A 15996-nucleotide genomic window follows, 5' to 3' on the forward strand; every position below is an offset into this window, starting at 1 on the left:
GCAGTAATTGCAGGCAGCTGGTCTTAATAACCAGCTTAATAACAGGGTGCCTTAAACCCCTGTACTACCAAGGCATAGGTCCTCCATCACTCCTTTAGCCTGGATGAGAGTTTCAAGTATCTGAAAAGGTAGTGGCACGAGAAATATTAGGGATCATTTTTTGTCATCCTGGAATGGAGAACAGTAAATAATGATCTTAATTAACAGGTATGCAATGTCTGATTTTATATCAGAAAAAAAATTAACAAAGAGAAGAGTTCAGCAGTTGAACCAAGACCTTAGGAAGTTGGGGGCCTCCCTTTATTACAGCCTTTGACCCAAAAACACAACACACATCAAACATGCAGATCAAGCATATATAGAAATACATACACCTTAAAAATCTGCAGATATGATAAAATAGTGTCATACAAATAACATGGTGATTAATGGGAAAAAAAATCTCAGTTTCTCAGACAGTTGAGAACTTCGTTGTGCAACACTAGCCTGATAAATGAATTGTGTGTTCCAAGAACCTGGAACTGCCCCCCAAAATATTTGTAAGCGTGCATCTGGTCTATTGAGGGTCTCATTAAGTTGCCATTTATGAATCCTACAGTGTTGTCATGCAAAATAGTCACTATTTTGGTAATTTATTACCGGGGGGGAGGGAGGTTTAGGTAAAAGAAAGCCACTGTCCTCATTCCCAAATGAAACAAGATTACAACGTCATCTACATATAAAGTATTTTCCATTTGATACGTCCCTTCCCACTTTCACTTTTTAAATGTCATGAATTTGATTCCTTAAGTGTTTTAAAATAAACAACACTTTCAAAAGATAAAAACGCAATGCAATATAGAATCAGGAAATTAAAAAACAAAAGGCAGCCAATTAGAAAAAAACACTTCAAAAGTAAGGGTCTCGCTAAATTGCCTGATCGGCAGAGTTGCCTGATCGGCAAAGGCTCTTTTTCTTTTAAAAGCCTCTGCCAATCAAGCAACTCAGCTGGGAACATCAGAGGCTTTTAAAAGCATTTTTTCAGCTGAAGTGGTTGTAGAAAAAAAATGCTTTTAAAAATTAAAAAAAAAAGCCTCTGATGATTGCGCGGCTCAGCTGGGCATGGGGAGGGGCAGGGATTTTTGCTACCAGTTCTCCGAACCACCCGCCGCCATCGCTACTGGATTGGACGATCCGGTCCGGATCGGGAGCATTTCACCCCTGGTTGTCAATGAAGAACCTTCTGGACTGAGATGGAAAAAGCTTAAAAGAGCTTCCTGTCTTGATCGAATATTGTTCATGAACACAATGATCCCTCTTATCTGATGGATCATTTCTTGGTTCATATTGGAAAAGAGAGTGGGTAACATCTTTTCTAACCGACAACGTTTATTAAAAGGGAGACTTTTAATGTCAGGATCCTACATGGGTCCAGTCACTCCATGCTGTTGAGAAACAACCTACAATGATCTTGCAGTATTTTCTCTTTTTCTCCACTAGCAACAAGCCAATCTCCTCCTATGAACAAACTCTGTTTTCAGAGTGCAATGCAGGATGTGCATGCTCCAAAAATGAGTGGGATCCTATATGTGGAGAAAATGGGATCACGTATATCTCACCTTGTCTGGCTGGCTGTAAAACATCCAATGGAAGTGGGAAAAACATGGTAAACACCTTCTTGTTTCACCTGGTTCAAAGACTAGAAACTGTCAGATTAGGTCTCCTTGGTTATTAGTTTCCACCCATTGCTTCTTGTCCTGCCCTCAGGTGCTCTGGAGAATAGCTTGACTCCCTCTTCTTTGTGGCAGCCCCTGAGATATTGGAACACTGCTACCATGTCTCCCCTAGTCCTTCTTTTCATCAAACTAGACATCTTCAGCTACTTCCAAGGGTGGGCTTCAAAAATTTTAGCAAGAGGTTCTCTGCCCGGTTGCTGGGTGGGTGTGGCCATGGTGGGCATGGCCTACTCGACATCCTGCACCACAGGGGGAGGCATTTTTGCCCTCCCCAGACTTTGGAGGTTTTTCTAGAGCCTCCGGGAGGGCAAAAACTGTTCCTAGGCTCCAGAGGCCCTCTGGAGGCTGGAAACAGGCTGGTTTCTGTCCTTCCTGAAGTTCTGGTAGGCCCGTTTTTCGCCCTCCCTGAGCCTTCGTGCGCGCCCTGCACTTACCTGCCTCGAAAACGGGCTGTGTGGGGACTCCTGGGAGGGGAGGAATGGGAGGGGCCAGCCAGGAGTGGGATTTGGGGGTTCTCTGAACTGCACCGAATCTTAGCTAGAGGTTCTCCCGAACCCCTGCGAACCCCCAGCAGTCCACCCCGGCTACTTCTGATTCGACTGTAAACCTTTTAGCTTGCTCCAAATTTAAGCACTGGGCATGAGCCCATACTGTACTTATTTCTGCTTCATTTCAGATATTTAATGTCTGTAGCTGTGTGGACTTTCCAGAGGCTTCATCAAGGCATTCTTCAGCTGTCTTGGGTCCTTGTCCACAAGGAAAGGAATGCTCCAAAATGTTTCTCTATTTTTTGGTGATATCTGTAATCGCTTCCTATACCTTATCAGTTGGAGGCACTCCAGGATATATTTTGCTTCTCATGTAATGAATATTTTTACCTGCTGGAGATTTTTCTGTAAACACATAAGCTCTATATCAGGTTTTCCCATAATGTCACCTCATAGCAACGTGGTTTTCTGTATTTTTCCAGTCTCCTATTTCTTTGAGGGTTTTTTTCCCCAGTAAAAGAGGCATCAAAACACAAAGTGATTTAATGATGTAGGATATGGACCAGTAGATATTTAGAAAATGGGGGGAATCTGGAAACCATATAGCTGCTCCTTGGTATAACTTTACCTTTATTGTATCTCAAGATTTACAATGTCTATGGATGATCTGCAGCTAAATTGCTCAGTTTTCAGAAACTAAATATATCGACTGAAGAGACCTACTTAAAAGACAAATTGATGTTGCTTTTGGAGTCCTGAAGGGGAACGTTTTTGAGGAAAATAAACTAAAATATAGTTTAAGGAAGGAAGAGCATGTGTTTTTAATCAAATGGCCCAGTTGTGCAAATAGAAATAGAAACCAATACCAAGGTAGACCTTTTTCCCCTAATGAAACAACTATATAAGACAGATTTTGGCTCCTACAAGGTGTTTTAGGCATATGTTTAACATTTACTAATATATTAAGCACATGGAAGATTTGTTGGCTAGTCTGATAGATGATGAACGTTTGTCTGGAGAGCTAAGCACATTTTCATTTTATGAAGATGGAATGGTAGTTAACTTTTCATGGTGTGTGCCTTTATCTTTTAAATCAAACTGGTTTATTCTGGCACGTTTGTTCTGTCTTTGTATTGGGGCTCATACCATCAACAGGACACTGTGGCTCAGTGGATAGGACACTGAGCTTGTCGATCAGAAAGGTCGGCAGTTCAGCGGTTTGAATCCCTAGCACCACATAATGGAGTGAGCTCCCGTTACTTGTTCCAGCTTCTGCCAACCTAATAGTTCGAAAGCATGTAAAAATGCGAGTAGAAAAATAGGGACCACCTTTGGTGGGAAGGTAACAGCGTTCCATGCGCCTTCAGCATTTAGTCATGCTGGCCACATGACCACGGAGATGTCTTCGGACAGCGCTGGCTCTTCAGCTTTGAAATGGAGATGAGCACTGCCTCCTAGAGTTGGGAACAATTAGCACATATGTGCGAGGGGAACTTTTACCTTTACCTTTTACCATCAAATAAAATAATCTTTGTCAATCACCAACAAGTTTTGAAAATATACAAGACAAAAGTACTGTAAAATCAAGAGGATTTTATCTCAAGGATGAGATAAAATACAAGCATAACAAGGAATCTCTGTAATAAAAACGTAACATACGCAACTCTAATGGTATGTTATGTGCAGATATAAATCTAAAATATTTTAAACTATGAAGTAAAAACAGAAATCACTTGGAACAAGATAACTAACATGTAATAAACCTGAAATGATGAATAAACACAAGTCTTTGTGACCAGTTGTGATCAGTTATGCCTTATTTTCATGGCAACATAGAGTTTGACTACTTCACAAGCGAGAAGGGATTTCTAATCTTTTATAGATGATGGCCCATATAAAAATTGTCTAGCATTCCTGCGAATTTACACATCGGGGCCAAATGTAAGCAAAAATGTATATTCTATTAAAGATATCTAAGAATTACACCACACATGTAAATTTATTTTTAAAAGACAGTTCAATTTCCATATTTTTCACATGGATGTGAAAGACTGTATTAAGTGTTATCATTTATGCAGTAAAAGTTAAAAGACCAAAAGTGAGTTTTTAAAAAATAAATAAATCCAAAGGATAGATTTCTGAAATAAAGGCTTGTCCTTTATAATGAAGGATATTTGGTCACTGTATTTTTGTTAGATAAAATGCAAAATTGTTTTTAATGTTTTAATTTTTAATGTTTTTATATATGGTTTTTAAATGCATTGTAAGCCACCTTGAGTCTTTGGAGAAAGGCGGCATACAAGCTGAACAAACAAACAAACAAACAAACAAACAAACAAACAAACAAATAAATAAATAAAATGATGCTATAAAAATGATGACATTTAAGTCAACTTATCTGTTCTGCCCCAGCTCCAGATTCCCAAGGATTGTGACACACACCAGTGGTCCTTATCAAAGTTATAACGTACCAAGAATAAACAAAGTCCGGCAAAGGTTGGCAACCAGCCCAGAAAACAAGATACGATAAGACACTCACTCTCCAAAATGCTCTGTAATAATTACACATTGTTTCCAGCAAGAAATTACTAACTGTGTGGGACTTAAATAGGCTAAGGGAGTGGCCAATTATCCTCAAACCTTACTCTCGAGGAGACCTCCTCCTCCTGAGTAGCCACTCCTGCCTTTTGGCAGCCCTGCGTGCTCGAGCATTGAGGAGAGGCTCCTCCACTTCGCTCTCTCCACTTGAAGGAGCCTCTGGAGGTTCTGAAGGCCCAGGCTGAGTTTCTGCCTCTGGCACCACATCCTCTTCAGCCTCCTCGCTCTCCGATGCGAGCGCCGGCTGCGCAGGCTGCTGGCGCAACCCCACACCAGCCTCCTCATTGTTGCGATCAGCCACGATCCGCGCAGGCCGCTGGCGGGCCACAACATTATCTGAATGAAATATGTTTTCTTTTTATTATGTGCATCTGTTTTCTATTTATTTGCATCCCTCTGTATAGTTTTGTTCTCTTATTTTAAGCAGAACAACCAAAACGATTACTCCTGATTTTATTAATAATATTAAATATGTGCTATAAACTAATAATAGTTCACATGTTGAAGAAGACCTTCAACAGGCTGAATTCTGCTGTATTAAATTAAACCCTGGAAATGAAGGGAAGGGATTTATTTTTTTTTAATCAAATTTTATTGATTTTTTTTTCCCCCACATTCACCCGCATCTTTTTTTGAACAGAGTATTGGCCATTCCTTATCTTATACAATTTTTCAAGTTCAAATACATTTTACTCAATTACAATTTTTGCCAAAATCTTCCTTTTTTCCCTATTTTTTCTTTAATTCATATCTCAATATTTCTATATTTATTTATATAAACAACATCTTCATTCGCTCTCAAATTCTAATTTTCCTGTTTGTTCACATTTATTCTCTTTTATTTTTTAACTATTTCTTCTTTATCTTCATATATTCATATGTGTGTTCGGGGTTGCTTTTCTTCCATTTCCTCTTTTTTGTTATACAGCAATCTTTCTTCTCAGTCTCTTCCCTCTCCCTTTCTTCCTTCCTTCTTACTTTCTTTCCCTCTTCTCCTGCTCCTTACTACTTCCCCTTAGGGAAGGGATTTAAGAGGACTAAAATACCACCTGATTACAGTCTGTTCTAAAATATTTCTGGGAATTAGATACAGTTTAAACAAAATCCACACTCTTGGAAATTTAATCGGAGGAGTAATTTTTCCAGCATCCTACAGATGGCAGTTATATTCTAATATCAGCAACTGTACTTTTTTCAGGTGGATGAAAATGCTTTCTCCTGGGTAACACACGTACCATGGTGTGTATATAAATCTCATCTAGTTAGGAATCCACACATTCTGTTAACCTTACAGAATACAAGCCTCTGTAGAGATAAATCTGGACTGGTAATTCTCTGCTCAAATTGCAAAAATGAACCCTTTGATTAATTGAAATTCAGTTCAACCGGTTCAATGCTTCACCCATACTCAGGGATGTCAAACTTGATTTCATTGAGGGCCGCATCTCGGGGGGGGGGGAGGGCAGGGCTGGGTGGGAATGGCCAGCTTAACATCAATTGGGTGGGCGACTGTAGTGTCCTTAGTGCTCTGCCAGCAAAAACAGGCTCCCGAGCTCTATTTCTGACTGCACCAACCTCCTGCAACCCTCTGCCAGTGAAAACAGAGCTTGGGAGGGCCGCATGTGTGCCAGAGGTGGGTTTCAGCAGGTTCTGACCAGTTCTGGAGAACCGGTAGCGGAAATTTTGAGTCACTTGGAGAACCGGTAAATACCACCTCTGTCTTCTTGCAGAGGTTTCATTACTCAAATAGGTAACATCATCAGGGCTAGCGGATTACCTACTTACCTAATTAGGCACTGAAACACCTGCAACTCAGAGAGCATCAAGGACCCCACAGTTCAACTCTGAGCTACAAATATTCTCTTTTATATTTCTGTGCCATACAGCAGTGGTGGGTTCCTCCCGGTTTGGCCCGGTTCGCGAAAGCCGGTAGTGGTGACGATATGATGTCACCGAACCGGTTCTCTGTCTTCGGGAGCTGGGCCCTCCCGCCCGCCTCGGCGTTATGCCGACCTTAAATTTCTTCTTTTTTCGCCCAGCTGAGAGGTGCAGCAGAGCAGATTGCCGCACCTCAGCTGGGCAGATTCGCAACGCTCTTGCGCAAAGTGCAAGTTTGGCATGCAGGCGAGCAAACCGAGCATGCGCACGGTGATTGCGCACAAAGCACATGACCGAAGAGGCGATCGCGTGCAAAGCACGCACACAAAGAGAACCGGTAGTAATGCCGGTTAGGACCCACCCCTACCATACAGGCTCATGAACTTCTCTTTCAGAAAAATAAGCATTAGCTTTGGATGCCATCCCATTGATCAGGAGAGGCAGCCTAGTGTGTAGTTAGCAGTAAGACTTTGATAGCAAACAAGGTCGTTCTACAAACAATCAAAGTGCACAGGCTGGATTTATTCCTGTTCCTTTGGCCTCCAGACAAAAGGGCTTTCCCAAGCACAGCAAGGTGCAACAAATGCCAAAATGGAAGACCATGTTCACCATAAGAAGGAGGACAAAATAGCATAGAGGGGGAGAAATCCAAGTATGTCATCCTTAAGAAAGTTGTTCTTACTTAAAAACCTTGTAATTACCAAGAGAGAGATGGAAAGTTGAGCATTTTCTTAGAGAGATAGAGAGAGAGGGAGGGAGGGAGGGAAAGAGGAGTAGGTAAGTAGATGATAATAGATAGGTAGATATCTATCTATCTCGTTATCTACCCTGTTTCCCTGAAAATAAGACCCAACCGGCAAATAAATCCTAGCATGATTTTTCAGGATGCTCGTAATATAAGCCCTACCCCCAAAATAAGCCCCAGTTAAGATTGTCAGCCAGATGGATGCATTTAGTACCATATTTTCCCCAAAATAAGACCTAACCAGAAAATAAGACCTAATGTGTCTTTTGGAGCAAAAATTAATATAAGATTATTATAATATTTTGGGGGATACATGGTAGCTACCTATTATCATCTACCTACCTACCTATTCATATCTCTCTCTCTCTCTCTCTCTCTCTCTCTCTCTCTCTCTCTCTCTCTCTCTCTCTCTCTTCTCTCTTTAAGAAAAAGTTCAACTTTCCATCTCTCTCTTGGTAATTCCATTTATAGATAGATAGATAGATAGACAGACAGACAGACAGACAGACAGAGACAGACAGATATAGACAGATGAGATAGAGACAGATAGATGAGAGGGGGGGGAGGGAGGGAGAGAGATGATAGTCAAATCCCAGAACTGAATGGAAAAGCCTTTCATTTCCTGTCAAATAAAATGTGACTCCTTGGACCAGAACCTTTTCATAAAACAGCATCTTTTCAAAAATAATAAACAATGAATTTCAGTGACATAACTCAGCAATTCCCTGATATAAGTGATGGATCTGGTGCGTCTCTCAACCTATTGCAGGTACATCTACCTTGGTTTGACGATTGTTTTAGGCACCGTCTCCACCATCCTCAGCGTTGCCGTCTTGATCGTTTTAAAGAAAAGATCCGTTTCGCCACCAAACGAAACCCCTACGAACCGCAGAGAGAGAGAAGCTACCTCAGTGAAAAAATGGAAAAGTGACTTTGTCAAGAGCAGCTGCTTGATTCAGAGGGCCTACTGGACAGAAAAAGAAACACAACTTTAAGAAGACTGTGTTCAAGGAGAATGTGGACTGAAACTGGAGCTTCTAACATAGTCTTTTTCAAGTTGCCAAAATTGAAAAACACTGTTCTAACACAACCCACTATATATTAATGTACTGGAATATGGGAGGGAGAGGTATGGATGTCTCCTTTTAATAAATTTGGTAAGATGAAACGAAAGGTGCTTTTTCAGGAGGCAACTGGACTTTTTTTGGGGTTTTTTCTTCTGAAGACGTTTCGCTTCTTATCCAAGAAGCTTCTTCAGCTCTGACAGGATAGTGGGAAATGGAAGGATTTACCATACTTTTTGGAGTATAAGACACACTTTCTCCCCCTTAAAAGAGGGTGGAAATGTTGGTGCGTCTTATACACCGAATACAGCCATTTTTCGCCTCCCGAAAACCCCACCCCGCATGTCCTTTTTTGCCAATCAAACCCCACCCTGTCTCCAATCAAAGTGCCAAGTCAGATGCACTAAGGAGAGAAATTTGGGAGTGGGGGGAAACATCTCAAACTTCCCGATATTTAAATTTTTTTAAAAAAAAAACCACAACCCTCTTTCATGAGGGAAAGAAAGGGTGAAGATTTGCAAGGCAAAGTTGGAAGAGCATGAATGGATGGATATCTGGCAAGTCCAACTTTTATTCCAGTGAGCACAGTGAACACAGGAAGGAGAAAATCCAGAAAATCCAACACAGTTGCAGGTTCTGGCATGAAATATTTTTAGGCGCTGGGCTTCAACCACGCACAGGTCTAGCCTTGGCCTCCCCCCACTCCCCAATCTCAGTCAGAGCAGCTGATTCTGGCTCACTTCCCAGTTCAAGAATGCCAGGCACTGATTTCTGCCTGTTCGCAAGCCAGAAGAGTGTGTAGCTGCCTTCCCGGCTTTAGCTTATAATTGTTCAGCTAATCCACAGGCAGCGAAACAGCTTCAGAGTTTTAGACTGACAGGAAGAACAAGAAGAACAAGAAGAACAAGAACAAGAAAAACAAGAAGGAGGAGGAGGAGGAGAGAGAGAGAGAAAGGAAGAAAGCAAAAAAAGAGATAGAGAAAGAAAGAGAAAGAGAAAGAAGAAGAAAGGAAGGAAGGAAAGAAGGAAGGAAAGAAGGAAGAAAGAAAGGAGAAAGAAAGAAAGAAAGAAAGAAAGAAAGAAAGAAAGAAAGAAAGAAAGAAAGAAAGAAAGAAAGAAAGAAAGAAAGAAAGAAAGAAAGAAAGGTCTGTTTTCTCCTTTGAGAAATGTCCTGGAATTGACCCCCAGTTTTTAAATTAACTCCTGGCAGAGAGAGATGCTTAGAGAAGCCAGCCCTGCCTTTTGCCTCTTGCTAGCTGCAAGATAACAAACTTCCTGCTCTAACCACAAACAGGTAACTTCTCTCTTTTGTCATAACAGGTGCCTGGCCGGTACCTGTTAGATCCTTAACCTTCATTAAAATTTAACCTTCTTCCCTAGTAGATCCCTAAACTAAGCCACTCTGGAGGGGAAAGGGGAAAGGAAGGATACAAGGCTATAAAAATTGCCCAACGCACAACCCCCTTTGTGAGTTGAATTCCGGTAACTTCGTCATTTGGGTTCACTGTGCAGATTAGGAAAAAAGGGCCCTGGTGTTGTGATCCATTAATTGGGCAATCTAAATAAACATGATGCTGTTTGTTTTGAGTCGTGGCACTTTTTTCAATGTCCTCCTGCTTCTGCAGCCATCCTGCAAATTTTAAATTAGCGATAACACAAGAATTTCAGAAAACCCTGTTCTATTTTATTTATTTTTTTTAATTTGATTTATATGCCGCCCTTCTCCGGAGACTCAGGGCGGCTTACAGTGCGTTAAGCAATAGCCTTCATACTTTTGTATATTTATACAAAGTCAGCTTATTGCCCCCACAATCTGGGTCCTCATTTCACCTACCTTAGAAAGGATGGAAGGCTGAGTCAACCTTGAGCCTTGGAGAGATTCGAACCAGCAGTAAATTGCAGGCAGCTATGTTAATAACAGGGTGCTTAGACCACTGTACCAGCAAGGCTCCTTGTTCTATGCCTTTTAAGCTACTTTATTTCTCTCCTGGTGGAGGATATTAACAGATTAACCGAGTTGGAAGGGACCTTGTAGGTCATCTAGTCCAGCCCCCTCCCCCCTGCCCAAGCAGGAAACCCTACACCATTTCTGACAAATGGCAGTCCAATCTCTTCTTGAAAGCTTCCAGTGATGAAGCTCCCACAACTTCCAAAGGCAACTTCTGTTCCATTGGTTGATTGTTCTCACTGTCAGAAAGTTCCTCCTTATTTCCAGGTTGAATCTCTCCTTGTTCAGTTTCCATCCATTATTCCTTGTCTGGCCTTCAGATGCTTTGGAGAATAGCTTGACCCCCACTCCTCTCTGTGGCAGCCCCTCAAATACTGGAACACTTCTGTCATGTCTCCCCTGGCCCTTCTCTTCACTAGGCTAGTCATGCCCAGTTTCTGTAACCGTTCTTCATATGTTTTAGTTTCCAGTCCCCTAATCATCCTGGTTGCTCTTCTCTGCACTCTTTCTAGAGTCTCAACATCTTTTTTTATAGTGTGGTGACCAAAACTGGATGCAGTATTCTAGGTCAGGTCCAGGGGTGAAATCCAGCAGGTTCTGACAGGTTCTGGAGAACCGGTAGCGGAAATTTTGAGTAGTTCAGAGAACCGGCAAACACCATCTCTGGCTGGCTCCAGAGTGTGGTGGGAATGGAGATTTTGCAATATCCTCCCCCAGGAGTTGGGAGGGAATGGGGATTTTGCAATATCCTTCCCCTGGAATGGGGTGGGAATGGAGATTTTGCAGTATCCTTCCCCTGTCACACCCATCAAGCCACACACACTAAGCCACGCCATGTCCACCAAGCCATGCCCACAGAATCGGTAGTAAAAAAAATTGGATTTCACCACTGGTCTGGTCTTACTAAGGCTTTATAGAGTGGTATTATTACCTCCCTTGATCTTGATTGTATCCCTCTGTTAATGCAATTTAGGATTGCATTGGCTTTTTTGGCTGCCGCTGCACACTGCTGGCTCATAATTTAACTGGTTTAAACTGGTTTAACTAAGATTCCAAGATCCCTCTCACAGTTACTGCTATTAAGCCTGGTTTTACCCAGTCTATATGTGTCCTTTTGGTTTTTCTTGCCTAAGCGTAAGACTTTACTTTTCTCTACATTGAATTTCACTGTTTTTTGATACTGTCTCATTACTCAGTGGGAGTAAGCCTCATTTACCAATCACTGCATCTGGAAGGTACAAGCAACTTCGTGTCTTTTAATTCTCTTCAGCCCAGCAGGGAATCGTAGAACTCTAGTGATGGGAGGGATTTTCGAGATCTTCTAGTCCAGTCTCATGTTCAGGGCAGGAATCTTCATCCCATCCTTGACAAATGGCTTAGATTTAGAAACCTCCACAAAGAGACCCCCATAATTCTAGAAAGCGGGTTTAATAGAGGAGATTCCTGTATTAACTTAATGCAGGAAATTCCTCTTAATTGCAATTTGGGTCTCCTTCTGTAAAGCTTTCACTCATTGGGTCTTGCGCTATTCTACAGAGGCCCAAGCTCCATGATGGTGAACCTATGGCACACGTGCCCAAAGTGGCACATGGAACCATGTCACCTGGCACGCATGGCATTGCCCATTCGTTTTCCGGGTTTCTGGTGCACATGAGCGCGTGACAATCAGCTGGCCTTTTTGCATGCGGCAGTGCCATTAACTAGAAGAACTGGACTTCTGTTTCTTGCGTGAGCACGCGCACCGGCCAGCTGATCATCGCGCGCGCATGTGCACCAGAAACCCAGAAGAATAGCTGGCTCAAACCGGAAGTTCAGTAGCTGAAAACGGAAGTTCATTTTCAGGTGCGCGCATGCGCCCTCGGCAACTCCTCTTCCGGGTTGTGGCCCACACACATGCACGCGCTCCCTTTTTGGCACTCAGTGCCAAAAAAGTTCACCATCACTGTCCTAGCTATTGGCTGTGGCTGATTACTGCCAGGTTGATCAATAATAAAGCTCCTTTATCTGTCATCTTACGAGCAATGAGCAGGCCAACCTGACATGTATTACCCAAACCTGGCAGGTTGCAGAGAGGAAGCATTTGCCCTTTCCAAAATGTGCCCGGTGGGTTTTCAGACTACAGGGCAGGGGGGATCGAGTAACAGTTGTCATCCTGGAGTCTTGGTTGACCTTGAGGTGCCCTTGGTTTTTTTATTTTATTTTTTTTTTTTTTTTTTTTTAATTTGATTTATATGCCGCCCTTCTCCGGAGACTCAGGGCGGCTTACAGTGCGTTAAGCCTATAATGCCCTGGTCTGCTTAAGATTCGCCTATGCTTCTACAGGGAAGAATGACCTATTTGATCAACCCACCCAGCAACTGATGGATGTGGTGAGATTCCTCAGGGATTATTCCTTAGGCTGTCCTAGGCCAGGGGTCTCCAACCTTGTCAATTTTAAGACTTGTGGACTTCAACTCCCAAAATTCCTGAACCATGCTGGCTCTGGAATTCTGGGGGTTGAAGTCCATAAGTCCTAAAGTTGCCTTAGTTATCCACCAATCGGCTAGCCTATTCCTATCAAAGAAACCCTATAGGGCATGACGGCCATTTTAGAGCAGGGGTCTCCAATCTTGTCAACTTTAAGACTTGTGGACTTCAACTCCCAGAGTTCCTCAGCCATGAGGAATTCTAGGAGTTAAAGTCCACAAGTCTTAAAGTTGACAAGGTTGGAGACCCCTGCCCTAGACTGTCCTACTAAGGCCTTGGCCTCTGGCTGGAATAGATAGGAAGTAGCAAGAGCCTTGGACAAAATTGTGCCCATGTTCCTGTTTTTCTAGAAATCACTGTAAGACTTTTCTGGGATAGGAGATTTGAATACAAAGGCAAATTCTGCTTGTTTATTGTATTATTTTTCCATCGTGGATGGATACTTTTTCCCTGGAAGAGATTCGAGCAAAACAACAGCAGAAATCAAAAGAAACAATGAACATTTTTCCCTATTCAAACAAGCCCACTGCTGTTTTCAAAGCAAAGACCCCAACGTGCCAAGATTACATTCAGAACATTTTTGTTTTACAATGTTTATTTTTGAAAAAGAAAAAACAAAACCCACAAATGTTTGGAGGGGGGGCTTAAATGTTTTGCTTATTTTAGGAAGCTAAGAAAGTTAATGATTTCCTAAACGGACTTCAGAATCCCCTCACTTGAGGACAGGAATTATTCTTGCAACTTTATGCCCATGATACCATAACTGTTGCAGAACTGGATCCATAACCCAGGTAAGCTGATTTTTACTTCTTCTTGGATATTGTACAATCCGCTGATCACTATTGGCTGCTGCTGAGGAACGTCTATGGATAGGATTTCTACATGCTGACTAAAATAACATGTTGATCCTGCCCTTTATTTCATGGATTGTGTTTATTTTATTTATTTTATTTTATCAGATTTCTATACCGCCCTTCTCCTTTCGGACTCAGGGCGGTGAACAGCCAAAGTAAAAACACTTATACACAAAAGTTAAAATAGATTTAAAAGAATTAAATAAATTTGGCCCATAATTTAAAACATTTCAATTTAAAACCAATTTCAAATTTTAAAAACCCATCATAAAATCAGGACAGCCCGGCTAACTGAAAGAAGTAGGTTTTAAGGGCCCGACGAAAAGTCCGGAGGTCTGGGATCACTCATATCTCTGGGGGTAAATTGTTCCAGAGGGCAGGTGCCACCACAGAGAAGGCTCTCCCCCTGGGGGTCGCTGGCCGACATTGTCTGGCCGACAGCACCCTGAGGAGGCCCTCTCTGTGGGAGCAAGCTGGCCGGTGGGAGGCAATTGGTGGCAGAAGACGGTCCCGTAAGTATATTGATTTAATAAGACTGGAGGAGGCTGAAGGCCGTTAAATATTTATTATATTTAATATAATTTATTTCACCTTGGAGAACTCTTTACATCATTTCGATTTACTTCTTTCTCGTTTTTCAACTGCCCCTGTTCTTGTGCTATAATGGCAATTTCATCCAGAGACCTCCACAGCTTATCCTATTTACAGTATTTGAGCTTTTCTCATGTACTGAAAAATATCCCCCTGTTTTATTTGCTGTGTGCTGAGGATGTCTCCTAATGTCCCAGGTAAATGGGAACATGTTCTTGGAAAGACATCTTTAAAGAAAAGAGAAGTGCCATTTTTGATCACGCGATCATTTTGCTTATTACTTGAATCAGTTACAGCCAACCTTGCTAATGTGGAACATTTCAGCGACCCAAACAATTTATTTATTTATTTATTTATTGGTTCGATTTATATGCCACCCTTTTCCGGAGACTCAGGGCGGCTTACAATGCATTAAGCAATAGCCTTCATACTTTTGTATATACCTGCTTAGTAGGGCTTTTGGCTCGCCCCTAAGTGGTGTTTTTTATACAAAATCAGCTTATTGCCCCACAAACCGGGTCCTCATTTTACCTACTTTGAAAGGATGGAAGGCTGAGTCAACCTTGAGCCTGGTGAGATTTGAACTTGCAATAATTGCAGGCAGCTGGTGTTATCTTAACAGTGCTTTAGTCTGCTGCGCCACCAAGGCTCTTTTGATACTCCATCTGAAGTACTAGTATAATGCTGAGCTTCTCAAGAAGGTTGGGAAATAATCGTGAAGAACAACTAGATCAGGGGTGAAATGCTCCCGGTTCGGACCGGATCGCCCGATCCAGTAGCGATGTTGGCAAGTGTTTCGGAGAACCGGTAGCAAAAATCCCTGCCCCCCCCGGCCCATGCCCAGCTGAGCTGCACGATCATCGGAGGCTTTTTTTTTTTTACTTTTAAAAGTGTTTTTTTAAACAATTCTTTCTTTTAAAAGAAAAAAAAAGCCTCTGACGATCAGGCAACTCAGCTGGGATCATCAGAGGCTATTAAAAGCATTTTTTCCTGCAATCTCTTCGGCCGAAGAGCTTGTAGAAAAAATGCTTTTAAAAGGTAAAAAAAAAAGCCTCTGACGATCACAGCTGAGCACAGCGCGATCATCAGTGGCTTTTTCTTTACTTTTAAAAGCAATGCTTTTAAAAGAAAAAAAAAAGATTGTGCGCCACAGCTGATCACGCCCCTCGCGGGCTGTTCTACTTACCACATGCCTCCTTTTGGCGCATTTGGTGTGTGGCGCGCACTGTGAATGCACAGTCAGCGAACCGGTAGTAAACCGGTTCGGATTTCACCACTGATCTAGAACTTGAAATGGCTGGCTGGGGAATTCTGGGCGTTGAAGTCCACAAGTCTTGAAGTGGCCCAGTTTTGGAGACCCCTGCCCTAAGGCTTTATAAATAACATTAATGCCTAACTTATAAAGCAGTGATGGCTAACCTCTTTGCCATCGCGTGCCAAAAGCAGGGGGAGCATGGGAGGGTCATGTGCGCGTGTGCCCATACCCATAATTCAATGCGCCCCGCGCATGCGCACGCTCCCCTCACTTTTGGCACATGATGGCACAGTGGACGCGGTGGGCCTGTTTTTCACCCTCCCCAGTCTCCAGAGGCTTTCTTGGAGCCTGGGGAGGGCGAAAACAGGCTTCCTCACCCCTCTGGAGGCCAGAA

The 15996-nt window shown here is 42.4% G+C and overlaps 1 protein-coding gene across 1 annotated transcript in view; it reads left to right on the forward strand.

Moving 5' to 3' along the window:
• Positions 1-9665: 9665 nt before the first annotated feature.
• LOC139319764 (solute carrier organic anion transporter family member 1B3-like) overlaps positions 9666-15996 on the forward strand; it is a 42913-nt gene continuing 36582 nt past the window's right edge. Inside the window, exons 1-2 of the mRNA XM_070947780.1 lie at positions 9666-9782; positions 13569-13693. The gene's annotated coding sequence lies outside the window, so the exon portion shown is untranslated. The remainder of the gene's footprint in view (positions 9783-13568; positions 13694-15996) is intronic.

This window comes from Pituophis catenifer, unplaced genomic scaffold (assembly GCF_029215685.1).
Source record: "Pituophis catenifer annectens isolate HBS135680 unplaced genomic scaffold, rPitCat1.0.hap2 SCAF_7, whole genome shotgun sequence".
Classification (NCBI taxonomy): domain Eukaryota; kingdom Metazoa; phylum Chordata; class Lepidosauria; order Squamata; family Colubridae; genus Pituophis; species Pituophis catenifer.